General features: G+C 35.4%; 1 protein-coding gene across 11 annotated transcripts in view; it reads left to right on the plus strand.

Moving 5' to 3' along the window:
- The window catches only part of Tmem232 (transmembrane protein 232), a 275,760-nt gene that overhangs the window by 4,463 nt on the left and 258,620 nt on the right, over nt 1-12,677 (plus strand). For 2 of the 11 annotated variants that reach the window (XM_021255855.2, XM_021255857.2), the window contains exon 1: nt 5,287-5,681. The exons of 8 other annotated variants lie outside the window; for them this stretch is intronic. The gene's annotated coding sequence lies outside the window, so the exon portion shown is untranslated. One more of the 11 variants, XM_087180874.1, reaches the window with a different exon arrangement.

The raw sequence follows: 12,677 nt of genomic DNA on the forward strand, positions 1-12,677 counted from the left end.
TGTTGGTTGTGCTCGCACCCTGATGCCATTCCTATACTGTGCTGTACTCAGGGCATCACCAGACCCTAAATAGATGAGGCCCCACGATCTTGGGCATTCAGTCTCCAAAACTCAAAACTCTTTTTTTTTTTTTTCTCAAAACTCTTAAGTATGCACACTTGATACCTTATTTTAGCCACAGAAAACAAGCTAACGCAGATAGAAATACTTAATATCTCAAAGTAGTTTAAGAAATATTAAAAATATAGACATTATTCAGTTACACTCAAAATTATATTCAGTTACACTTAAAATTATAGGGTTGAAGGGAGGGCAGGGGAATGGGGAAAAAATAAGAAGCATGCTATATCATATAAAGGTACAAATTCCCAATGATGAATGTCATCAGATTGTATACCTAAAGTGTAGCAATAAACTTAATGAATACAAAAAGTAAAAAAATTAAAATTGAAACTATAAAAGAATAGCAGCTGTTTTAGCAGTTTTCAAGGGGGTTGTCACAGAATGTTATGGCCCTGCCAAACAAAAGTACTGAACAAGAACATCATTTATTCATGTTAACATCTTATTCAGATTCTGACTCTGAGTGATTGAGCTCACAAAATAAAGTAAAACTCACCTACATTTTTATTTAAGAATTCATTCACCAACATCTATTAATCGGCTACTGAAGGTGGCATTTTTAATTGGTGGATTTTACGTCTAAAACGTCGATTAGGATTATTTATCATCATCACATACATGTCAAGTAATTTCAAAAAAACCTTCCAATAAGATGACAAATGTTGTAAAAACAAAAGAAAACATAGTTACAATAATAACTTGGGTAAGGGGCCGGAGTTTTAGCTCAAGGGTGCCGCTGCCTGCCTCACAAGCACAGTTCAATCCCTGGTACACACAAAAAAAATCTGTAATAATAACTTGGGTAAATGTAATACAAATAACTTTGCTCTTTCTACTTTTGCCTCTAATGTGCTTTTATAAGGGAAATGGGCCAGTTTAATATCATTACAGTTTTGTTTTCCAGTGCTAGGGATGTAAGACCAGCTCTCCACCACTGAGCTACATCTGCACCACTTCATTTGAGTTTTAATTGCCTTTCCTTTCTCTCATTGACTGATAAAATTTTCAGATACTATTCCATTTATTCCTTTAAACAGCACTTAAAGTACTAGCAAAAAACTTAAATGTTTGGCACTACAAAGAGAATTAGAGAATATAAGTAATTTACTAATTAGATTAGATACTCCTTCATCAATCTGAACCAATATCACCAAACTTAAAAAATACCAAAAAAAGTTCATCTAGAAAGCTGTTAAATTATGAAATGAATATTAAGTTGAATGTAGCAGTTCAAACTGATTAATATTTTTATGGATATATCTTTTTCCTGCAGTTCACATTTGATGTCAGATTTTTCTCCTGGAAAATCAATTCTAATCTAAGAATCTAATTGCAATATTATGGACCAGTTTGAAACAAAGCAGTGAAGATATTGATAACCTTGATTGGAAGTAGAATAAAGTGCAATGAAATTTGCAATCTAAGAAAATCGGAGAAGTGAGGTTTATAGTTTGAGAACTATGAGTAAAATATAATGTATATTTTATTTTGTTTTTTGTTTGTTTGTTGAGTCACAATCTTGCTTTGTCGTTCAAGTTGGCTTTAAGCTCACTCCGTTACCCAGGCTGGCCGTGAATGTCACAGCGATTCTCGTGCCTCAGCCTCTCCAGTGCTAAGGTTACAGACATGTGCTACCACGCTTGGCAAAATATAATATATATTTTGAATTGTTTAGTTTTGTAACAGCTTCATCTCTTTTGCAGTGTTTTAGTGAACACTTACTATGTAAGATTCTTTACAACAAAATTCGGATAAATGGTATGGAAAAGAGTGACTCAGAGTGCCAAGGAGACATTCAGAGGTGGCACCTAAGTTATTCTGAGGAAGGTGATTGTGTTTAGAAGGCTTCCAGAGTGAGGTGGCTACCAAGATAGATGCATTATTTAGAATTCTTCCCATAGAAAATGACAGAAACTCATTCTGCTACTTTAAGTATCAAATCTATTGCAAAGATAACCAGAATTTATACAGTTGCTAGAAGGCTGGAAGACTAGGTTTGAAAATAGGTAGGAACCAATGATGTCTGAGAGGACCAAGAAGTAGCAGGTGCCACAATTGTCTTTTGGCAGGAAAATGTGATAAGGATGGTATTATCATGGCCTGACCACGCTTATTGGTACTTTCATCTTGGTATCATTTGCTCAGAATTTAAAATCCTGGACTAGCACACCCAGGTCATATTCTGGCACAGTGGTTGTCAGAGTTCTAAGAGAGGATCCTCAGCATCTTCTGACTTCTGTAGTGGAGGATGGGAAATACGCCCCCTGTCGATTACACAGGACACTCCTCCAGCAGCCTGGGAGGAGGACGGATAACTTTGCAGCCAAAATGATAGCACACACCTAATGTCTTGACATCAAAACATTTCTCTGGTGTGTGGTGTCAGGGCGCAAGGGGCAGTGTGTGTTTGCGACTGAGTGATAGCAGTTGAATTGAGGGGCAAATTTGATTTCAGACAGAGAAAGAACATGTATGTATTTGTATGTTAAGGAAACTTAAAGTAAATGGTATGAGAAAAGCATGGAGTTTAAGAAGTCCGGTTTTAAAAAAGCAGCAAAGTGAGGTGAGCAGGCAGTTCTCAGGTTTTGAAATATATGGCATTTGAAGGGGTTAGGAAAATTTTGCCATGCTAATTTTCGTAATTGCCAATTAATGGCCATGTTAGTATTTTACATTTTTAACAGAAGTGTCAGATGTGAGTTTTAAAACTTCATTATTTAAAGGGGAAGTAAAGAGAAATAAGATGTGTTTGCACACCAACTCCCCATGATGAATGTAATCATTATGCGCAGCAAATGTGTACTAATAAACATAAAAAAACACTAAAAAAAACTTCACTGTAGATGACTGATTAAAGGAAGAAGGGAAAGTATAACTTTGTTATTGCTTTATTTTTCTTATTAAGTTTCTAATTATTTTGGGGTTTTTTTTCCTTTAGTATTTACAGGTTTCATAATGGCTCTAGTATTACACCAATATTATCTTAAAATTATTTACATTATTATTTCTCAGCCAGGCATGGTAGTGCACTGCTGTAGTCCCAGCACTTGATAAGGCTGAGGCAGTAGGATTGCCATAAGTTCAAAGCCAGGCTGGGCTATGTAGTAAGTTCAAGGCCAGCCTGCATAGTGAGACCCTGTCTCAAAACCCCTCCCCCCAAATTTTAAAAATTCATTATTATTTTTCATTTTAAGCTTTAATCTCTCTTAAATTTATTCTTACTATGGTAAAAAATAGTGTTTTGAAGTATTTTTCCTTCCAAATTGTGGTCAAACTACCATTTTCCCCCATTGAACTTTATCATACGTAAATTGCTATACATTTTCTGTACTCTGTTTTAGTCTACTGATAATATTAGAACTTAAACAGTTTCACGGTAGGTTTTAATGGGTAGTAAGCCAACTTCCTTCCTTGCTTCTTATTTTTCATAGTATTCCTGGCCACGGTGCCATTTATCTGTCTGTGTGATCTTTAAAACCATTCATTCTTCAGACTTACTGCCCTAAAACATATTCACTCAGAAGTCACTCTGTTTTCTCTCTTTCTCTCTTTAGAATTTGAAATGTATTCATATTAAATGCATCATGTTAACTTTAAATAATAATGAGTTTATTTTTAAAAATTCAATGAGATGTTTCCTTCAAGAATTCATTTTATTCTCTTTACTGAAACCAAAGGTATTCCTTAAATGTTCTCATATAAAACACATTATATATTTCTATTTGTTGAAATCCATCATTTAGTGTATAGAGTGAGTTGAAGATTTAATTTAATTCTCTCACCCCACTCCACAATAAATGAACTCCTTTATTTTACTCTCCTTTTTGAAAGTTAAGGAAATATCTTCATTTTTTTCTCACACTTCATTATTTTAACCTAGATTATTAAAGCTGTAAACATAGCATTTCTTTCAATTTTTTCCTGTTTTGCTTTTGCAATGGGAAAATTAACTATTTAGGTGTACCTAGTTTCGTGGCTCAAAACCAGTTCTTTCCAGTAATAATTTCTACATATTTGAGCTCTTTATTTTGATTAATTTTAAGTGATCTACTCTTTGGGAAATTTATTCTGAGTGATTTCTGAATAGTTTGATGTGAAACAAACCTGGGAGAAGAACTTGTGAACTCTTCCATATAAAAGAATATACTGTTGACTTCTTTGTACAATTCGTTTGCAGTTACTTTGTTCTCTAAATGCTCTATAGATTCAACCAAGTTTTATATGCTAAGGTAGAATTATTCACCCCACCGTCTTTTCATTCTTTGGGAATAACGTAGCTAACGTTTGTATGTTTTAAGCTTTTAACATTTTCCTCTGATCTCTTGAAATTAACACAAAGAATCCATCAAACGATTTTTAAGTAACCCAGTTTTCTCACATTCATTTTAATTGGAATACAGTGAATACTATTACTCTTTATTTATGCCTTAGATCTTTTTACAAATTACTTTTCTTCTATCACTGCTAATTTTTTTTTTTTTTTTTTTTTTTGGTACTGGGTATTAAACTCGGGTCCTTCCGTTGCGCAGCAGGCGACGAAACCACTGAGCTAAATCCCCGGCCCCCCACTGCTAATTCTTACAACTCATTTATTGTTTTTTTGTCTCTGGAGCTCTCTGAGATACAATATGTCTTTTATACTCTTCCTCTGTTTTGTATTTGTTGTTCCCCTCAATAATTTACTAACCTATTAGGAAGGATGACTTTCAGATATGCTTCATTTTAACATCACAGCGTACTCAAAAAGACTTATCTCGTGCTTATTATGAACACAGAAACTCAGGGCTGGTATGTTTCTAGTTCAGATCAGTTCAGTTCTTCTGAAGTTATTTTTAAGGCTACTTGGTAGGACAATCTCTGTGCATTGTCTTTGAATCTAATCAGAAATATTCCTGCCCACTCTTCCATATAGAAAAGCAAGTGTGAACATTTGTGAAATACATCAAGTTGCTGTGCCATCAGTAAGCATGGGTATTTTGTAAAGATTTTACTTACACTTTCAGATGGTGCTTTTTAAGGCGTTCTCCTGCCTTTAAATTCGCCCCCGTGTGGTCGGTAGGTAGCAGAGAACTCGAGGCGGCTTTGTTTACCCCTTGTGGCGTGCGGAGGACAATGTCAGCTCCAGAGTTTCTATATAAAAAGCACTTAATCAACAGCAGTTTGATTCACAGACATAGCTGCTTTTGTATGGAAAGCATCCTAATTTTATTGTTTAATTTTTTTGTTGAGGGGCCGGCGTTAGGACGTCAAGGATATGCTAATACACTGCCAAGTCACTTCTCGCTGCGGCTGCGGGCAGGATATATAAAGTATGCAGCGTATTTGAAACAAATCGTTACTATGTGATTTGTGATTGCATTCAAAGCCCATAAAGGTCTTTCACACACACACTTTCCAAACTGCACCCAAACGTGGAAGTGGGAAGGGCCGTGGAATTTCACTTCTGTCCCGATTGGCTAAACCCTGGTCCCTAGACCCAAGGGCGCTAGCTGGGCTCCAAAGAGCGACTCCCACCTCGTCCTTAGTAACCGGCGAGGCTTCTCGGCGCCCCAGCAGGGGTAAGTAGCTACCAGGACCCACTTCTGATGACTTGTGCGCTCAGGTGGTTGCCACATCCACCATCCCAGAGCAGAAAGACCCACACTTGGGAGCACTGGCCCTCCTTTCTCAGGGCTCCAGAGGTCTGGGTATTAGAAGAACTTGCGATTTGCGTGGCCCCAGGCAGGTTCACCGCCCTGGTGGCCTCCTGCTTAGGTGCTCTAGCATGGAACAGCCACCAACCAGATCACCGGATACAGGAAGCTGTTTGCCGAGGTGACTCAAGGAAGTGGGGGATTTTCTTAATGCTATGTATGGGGGCTATTTACTTTCCGCTGAATTCCCTTGTCCTGGGCCACCCCTAATTCAGAAGCTTGCTTGTCTTGCTGGTCAGTTTTCATGTCCTTCTGTAGCTGGGAAAAATGGACTTTTTGTGCACTCACTTTTTTGGACTTCGGAAGAGAAAGTTCAAAAATGGAGTCCAGTATGTGGGGGTGGGGATAATGAAATAAAAGGGGTTTTCAAAGTAATTAATATAAGAGAAGGGCCAGGTAATCAATTAGGTAAATTTTCTAGAAGATAGGAGTCTCTTATTTACTTTATCTGCGTGTCTAAATGGATTCTAACTTTTAGTGTTCAGTCAAATTGCCTTTTGTTCCTTAGGGTTATAGTCTAAATATTATTTTCCCTAATGTATGTTACCTTTTACTTTATATAATTTTAATATTATCTAGTTTTCAGAAATTGTCCTTTAGAATACACATTCCAAAATTTGTTTTAATTGGAACATTAAGAATGCACTGAGTTAATATTAAAACCTTTTTTTCTTAAAGTTATAGGTCTCTACCAGGTTACCCATGAACTGCCAAACTCCTAGTAGGCTTGTTACAGCCCCTTCATGAGCTAGAATATATCCCTTTACTATCCTTTGTTTTGATGTTCTACATAAATCTTAAGGATCAAGGTGAGATCAGATTTTTATTCCATTAAAAACTATTCTGCACGAACCATTATGACCTTTATCAATAATACACATTCATACTGAACATCAGACTCCTTTTCAGAATCACTTGTTGTCAGGACTGATTTGCTGAGAGTTTCTCTCTTGGACTTTACTCTCCATCCAGAGCTCCCAGTGTAGTATTTGGTTACAGCAAGTCCTTAATAAATAGTTTGGCACTCTCAGTTAATTAACATTTTGTAAATGTATCACACATATGATTCTAGGAGATGGTGTTTCGAAAGTTTCTGACCAACAAGGCAAGCAAGCTTCTGAATTAGGGATGGGCCAGGACAAGAGAGTTCAGAGGGAAGTAAATGGCCCCCATACATAGCAGTAAGAAATTTGTCTACTTTCTCTGGCCAGTAAGTTTGGTGAATCTACCCATCATGCTGCTGTTGAAGGGGATTCCCAGTGCACATGGACATATCACCAAGTCTTAAGTATTCCAAACTGACCTGTGTCACTTTGTTCAACACAAAGTGTCCCCAGTTTAGTGTTTTTAGAAACATGTTTTTTAAAGAGTAATTTCTTCTCAAGAGGCTGTATTCCACAGTATACATTTTGGGAATTACTGTTCTAAAACCTATTTTCTTTATTTTTGCTTACATTTCCATAAAAATCAAATGAATTAGTTTTTTTTGAAACATTTCTTATTGATTCAATACAATGCCAAAAGAAAAAATGTTTTCGAAGCAACTATATCACATTAGTAAATTATTTTTATTACTTTGAATTACATCTTCAACAGTAATACACTAAATCACTTGATAAATCTATATTTATTGTTAGCACTATCGGCTTTTTACTGTAAAATGGCAAGATTTTGTTGGAGCCATCATTTAAACATTATTATATCTACTTTGTAGCAGATGTCTTATAACTGGTGAATGGATAAATTTGAAAAATCATTGATTTTTTCTTTTAGAATGTCTTTCTGCAGAAGGTCAATTAAATGATTTTAATAGTGGCCTACCAGAAAAGTGATAACCTAAATTCAGGAAGTAGCTATTAAGTGATATTAGATTTCTGATGTAGAACAGCTAGGATTTATTTACTGATTGTTTGGGGCAGTTATGGAAAGCATATATTTGAAGATGACAGTGTAGTCAACAGCATGGGAATAGGTACTGTCAAGTCCTGGTAGGTGAGAGTGTGACCATAAAGGTACTCTGGCCACAGGGCTGATGTGAATATCAAGATAAAATCTATGTGAAAGCACCTCATAGACTACAAATCCCATGCAAACTTTTAATTACTAATTCTAGAAGAGTTCCTGAAGAAATAGGACTAAAGAAGATTTCCAGGAAGATAAACGACATCCTAGGATTGTATTTGAATGTAATTGAAACTGAAGTCTAATAGTTTAACTAAACAAGGATTTATTTTCTCAAATAAGTAAAAAAGTAGGAACCTCAGAGTTTGTGTGGTTGCTCTGAGTGCCATTTGTCTTTGAATACCATTGTGTTTGCTTGTGGTTTTTACCTTCCTGTTCATCTCTAGATGGCAAGATGAGAACTTTATATCATTCTTATGCCTGTCATCCGGGGAAGTGGGAGAAATAGGAAGGGACAAAGAAGAATGTTCTGTGCTTTTACAAGAATAGGAAACTTTACCAAAATTCCCTGCTAGACTTTAGTGAGAACTTCAAGTTTCCAAAATGATGTTGCTTTTGGGCAAGGACATTGCCTTCCCAAATAAAATTAGTATTGTTTAATGAAGCAGAGGAAAAGTGAATATTGGACACAAAGCTACCAATATCTGTTACAAGGGGTATAGATGATAATATAGATTGGGAAACCTGTTTAAACATAAGTAACAGTTTACTAATAATTCACATTTTATACAAATTTTGAAATTTTAAAATACCTACACCTTTAGTGTCTAATTTGAACCTAGTGATATCCCAGGGTGATAATGATAGCCCCAGCAGGCTCCAAAACACGAACAGTTTGTGATCAAAGTACTAGTGAAGAAGTAGTAAGGATTTATGGTTGAGCTGTATTTCCAGTTGGTCTAACACTTTAAAAACAAACATTGCCAAAACTCACACAAGAAGAATTTGACAATCTGAATAGGTCTGTATCTATTAAAGAAATTGAATCAATAATTAATAACCTTCCAAGACAGAAAACACTAGGCCCAGAAAGGTTCAGTGAGGAATTTTACCAAAATTTAAAGAAGAAATTGTAGAAGTTTTCTACAATTTTTTAAGAAGATGAAAGTAGAAAAAATACTTTCTAATTCATTATGTGAGGCTGGCATTATCCTATTATCAAAATTAGATAAAAACATTATAGAAAAGGAAACTGCAGACCATCATCTCGATCGTGACATAGGTCCAAACATCTTAAAACAAAATATAAGCAAAGTGAATTCAACCATGTATAAAAAGAATTAACTAAGTGTCTTATCCTCCTTCTGCATTATATGTGCCACAAATATACAAACAGGTAAATAAACAAATATATTTTTAAAAATCACTTTGCTGTGGTAACCACCCTCCAGGATGACTCCCAGTGATCTTCACCTCTTGATATTCACACCCTTTTGTAATACCTATAAAATTGAATCATGGACAGTCTATTTCACCAATAAAATATGGTTGCAGTAAATAATGCCATAGGATTTACAAGGCTGGGAATAAAAGTTTTCATTTTGGTTTCTTGGATTGTCCTCCCTGAGAAGCTCACATCTAGTTAGTGAAGCACTGAAGTAGTACTGAGAACTCAGGAAGAGGAGCCAAGGTCCTTTGTCATCATCCAGCATCATCTCACCAGCCATGTGAATGAACCACTTTGGAAGTGGACCTTTAAAACCTCATTCAAATCTTAGATGACTGAAACCCCCAGGTAGCATTTGACTAAAGCTACGGCTGCTATTTGATGGCAACTTCATGAGAAAGCCTGTTCAGCCAAGCTGCCAAGACATTCCTAATCCAAAGAAACCATGAGAATGACAAATTATTATTGTTTTAAGGTAGTAAGTTTTTGAATGATTTGTTATACATGTTAAATAACTAATACAACATCCAATAATTAAAATAAATTTAACTATTGTTTTCAAAGGGAGTCACGAGAGAATTTTACCTTATGAGGACTTACTTCTGTCACATCTCCTTCTCTCCTCCTATTTCCATGTCCACCCTATCTCAACTCACTCCACCCCAAACTTGTACAATCTATCACAGACTCTGTACCCTTGGCAGAAAATGTCAGCTCTGTCATAGCTCCCTATTCCTAGGCTACCTTGGAATTTTGATGAATAAAATTATCTTTCTCATCTTGTTTTAAACTGTTTCCTATTCAGAGAGCTCCAGCATGTAAAATAGATACAAATGAAGCATCTCTGGTGAAACAGGCTTGGGAAACAAGCCCCACACTCCTGACTTTCAAGACACTAATGCATGTAGACATACATCAACACACCCACACCCACACACACACACACACACACACTACACCCACTCACAGTACTGCTAGCCTATGAATCATCTCTGTAGAATGAACATGGTCTGAAATTAAAATTTCTCAAGGTGGGAGAGCTTGTGCTATTGTCATCTTGAGAGAAATAATTTTCCTCATGTAGTACTCTTCCAGCATAGGGAGAATACATTTAATGACTCTGGACACGGATTGTCCTTCATGTTATGAGAAACAGAAAAATCTCTGTGAATTTCCAGATGTCACTTAGCAGGTGGAATTATACTTGGTGTTAGAACCACTTGTTAAGGCACAAAAAAATTTTATTTCTATAGTAGCCAGATTATTAGAGAACTGAATGTCAGAATGACATTTTATTGATGTTGAACAAAATTTATTATTGTTTTGTTGTAATTTCATATATTGACCGTAAGATACTGTCTCATGAAACTTTTTATTATTTTTACTTTGAGGAGGTTATTTATTACATTATAGTATATCTTTTAATAGTGACTTTGGGAGAAAAGTCTTGTAACTTTACCAGGAATAACTTATTCTCCTGCAATTCATATATATATATATATATATATATATATATATATATATATATATATTTTGGTACTGGGGCTCGAACTCGGGTCCTTGTGCTTGCAAGGCAGGCGGCAGAACCACTGAGCTAAATCCCTGGGCCCAGTTCATTTGTTTTTAAGCTTATAGACATGGTAAATTGTGGCTTTGAGCATTATTTTAAGGTAAAATTGTACACACTTGTCAAGTGAATAAGTATGATTTATAACATAATTTTTTCTCACTCTATCTCTACTTTCTTGCTTATTTTATGCCAATTTAAATTTAATTTCTCCTTTTATTTTCATAATTCATCTTAAAGACTTTTATAAATGGCAATGCCTCATTAATTGAGCATGTGTTAATGTAGAGTGGTATACTAATAGGAAGTATAAAACAGCACAAAAAGCACTTGTCCAAAAAATGATTTTATCTGAACCACTTTGGAAAAAATAAATTCAATTGAAAGCAAGCTGTCCTATATGTGAAGTTGGGCCAATTTTTAATTTGGATGAAAATGAATGTAGCAAAGTGAAAAATAATAATCTGTAAGGACTGGCACCAAAATAACTTAATTAACTCTCACCAAGAGTTCCACAGGCATCATGACCCATTATATATCTTCTCTCAGCTTTACTTAATCACCACTGTGTGCCAGTGTGACTAAGAAGATAGGGCTTCCTCTTTCCTAGGGCTCTCAATGAAGCATTTTGTATTTTGCCAGGTAGGGCAGTCTGCCAGACTTTATAATCCCTTCTAACTCCATGTAGGAGAGGCTAAATTCTTGGCAGTGTGCTTAAAAAATTGGAGGTTCTCTTTCTTTCCCAGTCCACATCTACAGGAAAGAGGCTGTGCACTCTGTTCAACCAGTGAAGATTACTGTTGTCCCAATTTCCCTTTCTCCAGCTCATGATAGCACAGAGGTTTCATAGCAAGAGAGGCATGCCAGGAAAATCAGAAATTACTGCTCTGATAAGCTTGTAAAGCAATGTCTTTGGGGGGAAAGAAAGAAGACTGTTGTGAAACTCTTCCCCAGAAGAACTAACTTTAGTTTGTTCAGAATGGTCAAGCTTAATGGTTTCTCCTGAAAATAATAGCTCCTCTTAATTAAGAACAGCAAACTAAACCATGAACCATCTAGTATCAGCTCTTCTGGAATCAGAGTAGATCTTAAAAATTAACTTCAAAACTACCTCCACCTGAATTTAATCATATCAAAAATGTTTGCTGCATGGCATTCTTAAAAGCAATAGAGTGATCAGGTCATAATTAGCAGAGACTAATGGGATGAATACAAAATGGGGCAATATTTTAACAGAGAGAATAAGGAAAGACAAAGACAGTCTTGCCAAATCCATTTTCCTCTCAGGATAACTGTGTGCCCAAGGCTGCAGTCTCTGAAGAGTACTATCAAGGGCTTCACACTGTAGGGAAATAGAGTTGCCTAGTCAAGTCAAAAAAACAAGTGAGCAACAAAAACAAGCTCCAGAGATGGAGGAAAATAATCTCTATCTAGAATTGCTACAACATACTGCCTCAGATAACCAGTTTTCAACCAAAAAATTGTAAGACATACAAAGAATAAGGAAAGCATGACTCATAAGCAGGAGAAGAAAACGCTTCCTGTGACCTGGACCAGGTATCAGATTTAACACATAAAGTCTTTGAAGTACCCATTATAAATATTTAGAAAATGAAAGGAAATCATGTTTAAAGGGACAAAAGAAGATATGAATATAACATCTCATCAAATAGGAAGTACTAATAAAAAAGAAATTTGCACACATATATATCTTTATATATAAATTCTGCAGTCCAGATTATTAGCTGATAAGCTTTTGGCTTGAGTAAAGAAATATATATTAATATATATACTATATATACTATATATTATATATAAATATATTAAATATATATAAATTATATATATGAATTAATAGCACAAAAACTTATCAAAGATTTCATCCATTCATTCATTTAAAAACATCAGTGATCCTTATTTACACTTTTAGTTTTTCAACAATAAC

Source organism: Heterocephalus glaber, unplaced genomic scaffold (assembly GCF_053883595.1).
Source record: "Heterocephalus glaber isolate CG9 unplaced genomic scaffold, H.glaber_assembly_v1.0 deba00001465, whole genome shotgun sequence".
NCBI classification, from domain to species: domain Eukaryota; kingdom Metazoa; phylum Chordata; class Mammalia; order Rodentia; family Bathyergidae; genus Heterocephalus; species Heterocephalus glaber.